Below are 11,172 nucleotides of genomic sequence, written 5' to 3'. Positions count from 1 at the left end.
GAAAAGCTGAGGCTTCCCAAAACTTGTGGATGGATACCTTGGCCTCTGAAGTAGACTGGTGTTGCCAGATGTTTCATTATCAGGATTGCTTTCTAACTAATTCCATTTATTGTTTTTGGAAGTCCAGACCTCATTTTTATTAGACAAGCATAATGTGAGATAACATACACTCAGTGAACACTTCATTAAGTATTTATTCAAATTTCTTTGACTTATTGGTCTTCTGCTCCTGTAGCTTATCCACTTAAGAGGTTCTGCATACCACTGTACATAGTAATGTGTGGTTATTTGCGTTACTGTCACCATCCTGTCAGCTTCAATCAGTCTGGCCCTTCTCCTCTGACCTCTCTGATTAACGAAACATTTTTGCCCACAGATCTGCTTCTCACTGGATGTTTTTTGTTTATCGCACCATTCTCTGCAAACTCTAGAAACTGTTATGCATGAAAATCCCAGGTGATCAGCAGTTTCTGAGAGTTCCTTTCTGGAACCAACAAACATTCCAAGTCCAAGTTGCTGCCACATGATTGGCTGATTAAATATTTGCATTAACAGCTGGTATACAGGTCTACCTAATAAAGTGCTCAGTGAGTCTAAGCGCAAGTATGCATCTGGGCTCCAGCTCCAGATTATCAAATAATGGCTCCACCTGGGCTGTAGACTCACAGCTAAACTCTTTTTTAAATTAAGAATTCTACACTGACAATTTTGATAGAATGCTTATTTTATTCAGGAACGGTATCTATCTATCTATTCGTCTTTCAGTGAACTTATCCCTGGTTATGGGTATGCACTTTGTTGTACGTCGCTCTGGATAAGAGCATCTGCCAAATGCCAATAATGTAATATTTGGGTATCTTGACACATTTTTTAAAATCACTGCCAATTATCTGTAACAAAAGTAATGCAACTGCTTTCAAATCCTAATTTAGGGATTTAATCAGCTTACGTGTTTTAATACTGTGGTGGGCAAATAATGCATCTGGTAAATAATATCCTGGGGCAAGTGAATGTAGAATAAATATGCCCAGAAAGCATACAGCAACAATAAGAAAAGGGCATCTTCTGGGAACACAATTTGTATTGATTGGTAACTACAAAAAATGGCACCGAGGGTAAGTATGAAGAAAAGATGCATCCACGTTTTAGTTCCATTTAATTCAACCCATGTACAAATCTGAGGCATTGAAGCAATAATCAAAAATAAAATGTAGACATCATCATGTGAGGAAAAAAAGTGTTGAAAATATAGCATCTTGTAACAGTACATGTGCCTCACCGTGATTCCTATCTCAATGGGACACCTGGCTCGTTGGGAATCGGCGCATTGCCTCACGCAGAGTTGTGGGGGCCCATGTTCTCTCCTCTCTTGAGATAGGTCAGGAAAGCCAGCAGCGTGACACTCATCTGACCCCCTGTTGATATCTGCCTGTTTCAAGCTGGCAACAGCCAGCTTTTTTTTCTGTCCCGTTCCCATAACGGGGCCCCTCAACAATTACAGTTACCCAAGGGTCAGGAAAAGCAGAGACAGACTTAGCAAGGATTCAGGCCTAAGTGCTCTGCTGCGGAAATATTTTTGAGCACAGAACACAATGTGCTCTACAGCAGCGCTCCTCAACTCCATGTCCTGCGGGCCGCAGTGTCTGCAGGTATTTGCTCCTACCGTGCGCTGCACCATCTGATTAGCTTGTTATCTGAACAAATCAGGTAAAATAATTTGTGAAATCGGGTGGTGTAGCACAGGGTCGGACCAAATACCTGCGGACACTGTGGCCCGCAGGACGTGGAGTTGAGGAGCGCTGCTCTACAGACCACAGTCAGTTCTGATGAGCCTGAATAGAGGACAGTCCTGGCCAACATAGTAGTACATTTATCTCCTCCCTGCCAAAGGCAAGTGGTTTTTTAAAAAGAAGAAGAAAATAAACATGCAGGGAACGGATGACAATAACTAATTAACAATGACATGTAAACTGGGATCAAATACCACGTCAAAGATTTGGGATAACATATTATTTAAAAACATCTGCTTGCACAGTAGCCTCCACCTACTGCCAGTTGCATGGAGATTACATTCTTTCATCAACATGCAATAGGCTGATTGTCATCAAAGGAAATGAGTAGGCCAGTGGTCCTCTGCAGGACGTGCTGGTTTGTTGTTACTCAGCTCTTCGGTCTGAATTGGTTGCTGATATTACGGCGAAAACAAAAAACAGCACACCGTGTGGCTTTCCAGGACCACTGGATTAGTTTATGCACATTTTCATCCACAACCTGTTTTTGATGATGGCTACAAAAGGATAACCTGCCGAATATCTTAATTGGACAATGATGGCTAATTAATTTGGCAATTTATATGACAGAAATATAACCATGTTTTGAAATGTCTTTAAAAATGTGAGGCTGCAATAATGATAAAAATGTATGCATTTTTTCTGCCCAATTAGTTTTTTGTAGTGAGATGCAGAATCAGGGTTAGGCTACTACTAGTCTGTGCAATTATGAAACACGTTTATCTAATATCTCCAAAAGAGAGCATTAAAATGCTCAATATCCCACATGGAATGATCATTAATTTTTGTCAATAAGAATATGAATTCTGTTCTGTTTAGAGGAAGGAAAAACACACTTTTGAGTGTTGAGTTAACTTGGACCTTGATGTTGCCTGAACTTCCTGTAGTACTGTACTGCATTAACGACAATACTTGTATTCGCTAGCTACAGTAATATTACATGGCTAAATTTAGTGCTGTCTAACTACCCTTTATACCACTTCAAATGCAATATCAAATGTTACAAAAACTGCTCAGTGAATTTACTCAGGTGAGAATCTGATACATAAGGTAAGAGACATGATGGACGTTGATCCGTTTGGTCTACAAAATATAAAAGCCAAATGCTTGGTTTTTCAATCAGTAGTTTGTAATTTTATCTACAGGAAAATGCAGTAACATGGTTTTGTGTTGTGCAGACTCGTGAGTGCATGTGTGCTTGCGTTGGTGGAAAAAAATATGTAGATCGTAAACAGGTGCATCACTAACAGTCTGTATTGTCTGGGAAATAAAAGCTTCATAAGCCATGTAACAGTGGTTAACCAGATGGCTCTCCGTACAAGTTCTGAGAATAAAATGAGTTAGGGTTGTATATCTCGCAGCCGCAGTCGTATAAACAATTCAAAACCGATGACATATAAACTTTGAAAGTGTTTTAGTTGATGGAAAATAGTTACTTAAACATCTGTCATTTTCTATTTAGTGGGATGAATCCAAGACCACAAAGACAAATTTCCAGGAACAGCCAACTTCTAATTCTGAGTATCCTGGAATGAAGTGTAGAATTTCTACTGTTCTCATTGCAGAAACATGCCAGAGCAGGCTGAATACTATATTACAAAGAATATTAAAATGATCAGCATATATACATATATAAAAAAATAAAAAGCAGATGATGAGAACTACCATGGTTTCTTTTTTAGTGATTTAGTTCAATGGCAGCACGACCCTTTTAAGATTATTATTTGTTTACATTTTAACATAGAATCAGCTACGTAAATCTAGTAACCACAAAAACGACCCTTTTGAACTACAAACCCGAGCAAATTATTGTACTCTATGTTTGCAAAGTTCTTAGATCTGCTTTCCCCTGTTCTCATTGCACCTCCCTCATTGCAATCCGATTCTGTTGTGATTGAGCAGCGTTCTATGACTGACCTGGTGTATAACGAGTTGCCCTTGTTTACACAACATTGTACACGGTCTTCGTGTACAAAACGGCATTTAGCCTACTTCGCTAATGCGATCATTAGTTCAAAAGTCTGTTTGTTGTGCTCTTTTGTGCGGCCACTTAGAGGGTGGCACAGTAAAAACCTACTGGCCTGCAGAATGCGTTCCTCCACGGAGGTCGCGTCACTTTCTTTTCTGCTCAGTGTTTTGCACTTCGCCAGTCGGCGGACTTGTCCGGGGGCCAGATTCCACATCGCTCGGGGGACGGAGAGGCCAGCGGCAGGGCCGAGGGGGACCACCGAGGGGACAGCAGGCAAGCGGTCACAAACACCGCCTCCTAACAGTGCACTTTTTGTGGGACCTTCGTTAACGGAACTTCCTGATCTACAAATCGTGTTAAAAGTTCACAAAGCTCTTCGGTCAAATGTGCATTCAGTGCCATTAATTTCATCTTTTGGAAGAACAAAAAGGATGAAGTCCAGTCTAGTCCAAAGGCTGGGCTTATGCAAGGCTGCATACATGACGATCAGCTCTCCTTTCATCAACATGTAATTTTTCAGGGGGGTTACTATTGACTTAGGGGACAGTTTGCTTTCATCACCTTTGCACACTGAAGTTATAAGTTTCCGAGCCATCTTTTTGCAGAACTGCAACAAATTTTTTTTTTTAATGGAGGGTATGCTCAGGCCCCACACAAGCAAGTTATTTTTGAACTTCTTTTTTTGGTATCCAAGAGGGAACTGTTGTCAAGGAAAAGGGATATAAGAAAGAAGGGTCAACATTCAAAAGCTCCCTTTGTAAATACCACCCTGATCTCCAGGGGCCAATAGCACTTACGTAAAATTACAGGCTTCAGCTTTTATGGACAGTTTTTGCCTACATGAGAGAGGGGAGAGAGAGTGAGGAGAGAGAGACAGAGAGACATGAAGAGAGAGATGCATGTGTTCAGCATAATGAGTCTGATGTCAGAGGTTACAGGATGTTCTAGATGTAATTTCCTCACCCTAGAAATCCAAATGACTCACCCAAGACCTTTGAGAGGAACCTTCACTCCCAGTCACACCTGCCCTTTGTGAATGAATCATACATTTTTTGGGATGTTCATATTAGCTTTATAGACTCACTGAGAGATGGCACACTGTCAACACTGATACAAAAATAGAATGGAAAACAGGAGGAATGCGTTCCAAAATCTGCTAGAGAAACCAAAAACGTTTTGTATCAGCCATGCATGTTATTCCACCACTAATTATGGGGATTGGAAATCCAGTGATAAAAAGAGTGAACCAGCATATTTAAAAAAAAGTGTATGTCCTATTTAGCTTCAAATGTACATACTTTTTCTCAGAGCCTCAAATGAAAGTGACCAGTTTCTTTAAGAAAAAAATAAATAAATAAAGGATTATTCATATGCTCTGCTGTGAGCACAATTATTTTATTTCATACTAATGCAATTGTGGACAGAAGTGTTGTATACTTTTACTTGCATAAAAAGGGCATTCCAGGTATTCACACCATCCTGATTCAGTACACTGTGCTCCATGCAGTACTTGTGCAACAAGTGTTTTGGCTAAAATCTCTTTGTACTTGCTAGAGTTCATTGATTCCAGTAACAAGAGCCCCAGGACCAGTAGATTTGCGAAACAGCCCCATAACCTCAAAGGACCACCACCAGATTTTACTTCTGCTTCCAACACCCACCCACTGTACGTGGCCAAAATGCTCAATTTGGGTCTCATCTAAGGATAACACCCGGTTACAATCAAAGTCCCCATGCCATTTAACAAATTCCAGATGCTTATTGTTGTTGATTGCTCTCAATTTTGTCTTTTTTTCTGGCAGTCCTTTCAGAAGTTTGGTTGGGATGGAGGTGGTGTAAGATTGTGAATTTGGATGCACTATGTCCCCAAAATGCAACTGAGTTTTGCAGATCTCCAACTGTGGCCTTACAATTTTTCTTTGCCTCAAAAACTGTTTGTCTCATTGTGAATGGGAAGACACTTGTCTTCAAAGCAGGTTTAACACTAATCTTAAATATTTTTGATTTAAATAATTTATATAATTAAATTTTTGCTTTTATCCAAAGTGACTAACAGTTCATTAGACTAAGCAGGGGACAATCCCCCCTGGTGGGTGCTGGATTAAGGGCCTAACAGCTGTGTGGATCTTATTGTGGGTTTTTATACCCTTAGGATAGCACATAAATGGAGATTTATTTTTTCTCATTTTTATTTTTAAGAATTATGAGGGCTGTGAAGTGTCTCTCACAGCAATTATATTCAAGTTGTCTTGTGTAGTATTATGGTGTCGTGTAGTATAATATTTATGTTCTGTTATGTTAAATTTGTTTTTCCAAATGTTTTGTATGGAGGTCACCTGAGGCGCACTCTTCTCCAGTGTAGAAGGACACATCTGGTGGCCATGACAACACCTGCACACAACTACTCCACACTATTAGCTTTCACTGTCTGGGCTGAGATGTGCCTCAGCCGAGCCAAACACAAACTGTTCTCCGCATTCAGCTCTCTCCTCCGCCCTCCTCTCTAACCACAGATGATACCGTGTTCCTCTTTAAAAAGGTCAATGCCGTCTGTAACACTCCTTCCTCAGACGCTCCCCTAAATGTCTACTCACAGGCTAAACCTCCCATGTTCCCATTTGCCTTCTCGCCCCACTCTATCTCCTCACAGTCCGTGACCTGCTGTTCTCACAACCCCGCCATTCCCGTCCTTCAGCCCACTTCCAAGGACATGCTGCTCAGCTGATCTGAAGAGGCCCTGTGTTGCTCTTGGCTCAGGCGGTAAGAGCTGTCCTCTGGCAGTCGGAGGGTTGCCGGTGCGATCCCGCCCTGGGTGTGTCGAAGAGTCCCGGAGCAAGACACCTAACCGCCAAATGCTCCTGACGAGCTGGATGGTGCCTTGCATTGCAGCCAATCGCTGTTGGTGTGCGATTGCGTGCATAAATGGTTGGTATTTATATAGCACCTTTATCCAAACCGCTGTACAATTGATGCTTCTCATTCACCCATTCATACACACACCAACAGTGATTGGCTGCCATGCAAGGCACCAACCAGCTCATCAGGAGCATTTTGGGGGTTAGGTGTCTTGCTCAGGGACACTTCGACACAGCCAGGGCGGGGGATCGAACCGGCAACCCTCCGACTGCCAGACGACTGCTCTTACTGCCTGAGCCATGTCGCCCCATGTGTGTACAGCGCCTTATATAAATGCAGACCATTTACCATTTATCTTCTCCAGAAACACTCTCCGAAGCCCATAGAGTCACAGAATTACAGTCTTTCTCGTTTTTATTGAAAACTCCTGAAACGTGTACGTCTATAATCAGCTGTCTCTCCATCTCCAGCAGAGTAACACCTTTGGGACTGGCTTCAGTTACAGCAACATACAGATGCAGATAACATATTTGGAGGTTGATGATAAAGCCCTCTGATCACTGAGAATGAGTCACCGAGGGTGTGTGAAATTAAATTCGTCATCTTAGAAAACATTTCCTCAGACTGGCGAAGCTGTTCCTCCTGAGGCACTCCTCCCAGTCAAAATGCCTGTCTATACTGGCCCTGCGATAGGGGAACAAACTTCCCTCAGTGGTTAGGACGGCAGAATTATTATCCATCTTCAGACCCATCTCTTCAGATAGCATCCAAACTTTTTGTTTGTTTAGGGTTATTTATAGTTTTATGGATGTGAGTTGTGTGTATTCAGGATTTCTATTTTGGTTTGTGCTTGATGTTGCATTTGCATTAGCCCTTTAAGGAATACTCTCACTGGTCTGGATATACAGTATTATTAGTGTGGTCTGGCACTCATTTAACCTCCAGGCGTCTATGCATACTTTCGCTGCCTTTGCCTTCACCAACAAGCCATTGCTCATTTCTTTCAGAACAGGCTCACCTACATGAACCAACCGTGAAACAGTCGTTTCACTGTATTTTATGTGCGTCAACTGCAATGAAAGACCCAAAAAAGAGAAAAAACGTTAGTGAATGTTTTTTATTTTATAACACATAGCCGACACATAATTTGTTCCAAGGCTTTTTATTCATATTTCTGTCACTCCAAGGTCTTGGCGTGAGAAAACAACCAAAAACTGTATCACACATCACAAAAAGCATAAAATACAGTTTGTATATAATTGTAAGCAGAAATTGTTACATTTTTAAATTATTAAACTATGTACAACTAGTATAACTATATGTTTATACATGCAATAGTACTATACAATCAATGTATACTGCTAAACCGTGCTTCACTCAACAAACTTCTTTCTTAACAGAGGCAAAGTGGGAGACCCTTTGCAGCTGGACTGCCTACATTCTTGATAGGGTATCTCCAGCTCTGATTGGTTTAGAACCGAGTATCTAAGGAAAACTACCAGGATTATTTATTCAATGGAATTCTCAGTTTGGCTCTACAATGTTGTCAGTTGAAGTTATATATTGATGCAGCTTTAATTTGCATTAGTAGATTTATGTTAAACCTCACTCCTATTTACAGGCTTAAAGGACTGGATTGCTCTTTGCAACGAGTGCATCGTTTAGAAGGAGATTTCAGTTGTAGATTTATGCCCCACCCCGTTTATATCCTAGTGTCTCAGCTTGACATTTGCCAAAAAATTTACAAATGCCACTGTTGGATCGGGGAGAATCTTAGCATTTTCAGATTAAAAATGCATTAAGAAATGTTTTATTCACGTTTCGTCTGAGTGCTTTTTTGCCCTTGCACTGACCCAGGCAACTCCAAAGGGCCTCGACCCCAACCAATCATTCTGGCCTCTCCACTCAGACCACTCTCTTTACAGTCACTGAGGTTGACTCAATCTTCCTCGATCTGGGGGCGACATGGCTCAGGCAGTAAGAGCAGTCGTCTGGCAGTCGGAGGGTTGCCGGTCCGATCCCCCGCCCAGGCTGTGTCGAAGTGTCCCTGAGCAAGACACCTAACCCCCAAATGCTCCTGACGAGCTGGTCGGGGCCTTGCATGGCAGCCAATCGCCGTTGGTGTGTGAGTGTGTGTATGAATGGGTGAATGGAGAAGCATCAATTGTACAGCGCTTTGGATAAAGGCGCTATATAAATGCCTGCCATTTACGATTTACCATCTGGATTCTCATACGTGGCGGAGATCTCCGGCGCTACCCTTGCATGGTTTGATATCTTGGCAACTAATCCTACCAGATGGGTCTCCTCCCCCACCACTTCTTGACCACTGTCCATTATGGCTCAGAGCTTTGTTGTTTCCTCTCCCCCACTTGAAACTTAGATGACCCAATGCACATTCTGGTCACCACCAAGTCCTGCAGAGTCTCCCTCCGCAACATCAGGAGAATCAGCCTATTTCCTCACCCAAGAGATTGCACAGCTTGTAGTTTTGTCTGGACTAACACCTTGCAAGTGGTTACAGTATTCCTGGCATCTTTCTTACCATCCTGTGCCGGCAGGCCACAGCAGCTGGTCCAGAATGCTGCTGCCCACCTGGTCATCAACTTCAAAAAATTCTAATTCACACACCTCAAGCACCTTGGTGGTGGGGCATATGCTTGTAACTATAACTATCTCTGGTTCTTGCTTCTTGTGAAAGTCAACTTGGCAGAAGGATTCAGCAAAATGAAGTCTAAATTGTGTCTTTCTCTCCTGACATTTCGCTCCATACCGTTTTCAGGCTTTCCATCCATTGGGATATGTTTCAACATTGCTTTTTAAACAACTTGTTCTAGAGGCTCTTTATTTCTCTAGGGGTAACTAGAGCACAGTCAGTTCATATGGAAAGTACCTCCTCCAGACCAGAGAGAAAACCAGCGTCCCTTGGTGGAGCCTGTGACCATGGATGCAAGCAATTAAGTTCATGCCAAATGAACTGATCTGATTTTATTTTCATATTACCTCCTTTGACTGAATGAGTCGTTTATCAATTTGCAAGCAGACTGGACAAAGCTGTTCAGTGAGAAGCTTTGTGGTGAGAAGCTAGCATGTCATTCTTTATGTTTGTGACGGCAACAGCAGTCCCGTGTAGGGGATCCTGTAATAGAAGTCACCATAGTAACACAGCATGATTGTGGCTTCAGTCCCCAGCTGGGGCCGATGACTATGAAGGGTGGAAATATTGCAGCTTCACCTGTATAATAAATAAAAGCAATGTTTTAAAAATACATATGAATGCATCCCCAACTGCATCTCTGCTTTCGGCATTACTGAGCTGGATTGGATTAAGTGACTGGAGCCTTTCCAGTCGTACCCTGAGAAAAGGTATGTTCTGTTTTACAATAAGCTGCGTAACCCCGCATAGTCTGGGATAACCTTTGACCCGATAAGATGCCTTGGCTTTGACAAAGCCTCTACCTGCCCATTTTAAGAAAAAAAAATGTGAAGCTTGAAAGTGCAGCACAGATCCATGAAAACTAGTTTTATACAGTCAGGTCCATAAATATTGGGACATCGACACAATTCTAATCTTTTTGTCTCTATACACCACCACAATGGATTTGAAATGAAACGAACATGATGTGCTTTAACTGCAGACTTTCAGCTTTAATTTGAGTATTTACATCCAAATCAGGTGAACGGTGTAGGAATTACAACAGTTTGTATATGTGCCTCCCACTTTTTAAGGGACCAAAAGTTATGGGACAAACTAACAATCATAAATCAAACTTTCACTTTTTAATACTTGGTTGCAAATCCTTTGCAGCCTGAAGTCTGGAACGCATAGACATCACCAGACGCTGGGTTTCATCTCTGCCAGGCCTCTACTGCAACTGTCTTCAGTTCCTGCTTGTTCTTGGGGCATTTTCCCTTCAGTTTTGTCTTCAGCAAGTGAAATGCATGTTCAATCGGATTCAGGTCAGGTGATTGACTTGGCCATTGCATAACATTCCACATCTTTGCTTTAAAAAACTCTTTGGTTGCTTTCGCAGTATGCTTCGGGTCATTGTCCATCTGCACTGTGAAGCATTTGAGTTCTGAAGCATTTGGCTGAATATGAGCAGATAATATTGCCCGAAACACTTCAGAATTCATCCTGCTGCTTTTGTCAGCAGTCACATCATCAATAAATACAAGGGAACCAGTTCCATTGGCAGCCATACATGCCCACGCCATGACACTACCACCACCATGCTTCACTGATGAGGTGGTATGTTTTGGATCATGAGTAGTTCCTTTCCTTCTCCATACTCTTCTCTTCCCATCATTCCGGTACAAGTTGATCTTTATCTCATCTGTCCATAGGATGTTGTTCCAGAACTGTAAAGGTTTTTTTAGATGTTGTTTGGCAAACTCTAATCTGGTCTTCCTGTTTTTGAGGCTCACCAATGGTTTACATCTTGTGGTGAACCCTCTGTATTCACCCTGGTGAAGTCTTCTCTTGATTGTTGACTTTGACACACATACACCTACCTCCTGGAGAGTGTTCTTGATCTGGCCAACTGTTGTGAAGGG

This window comes from Conger conger, chromosome 15 (assembly GCF_963514075.1).
Source record: "Conger conger chromosome 15, fConCon1.1, whole genome shotgun sequence".
Lineage (NCBI taxonomy): Eukaryota > Metazoa > Chordata > Actinopteri > Anguilliformes > Congridae > Conger > Conger conger.
This window is presented reverse-complemented; position numbering follows the sequence as displayed.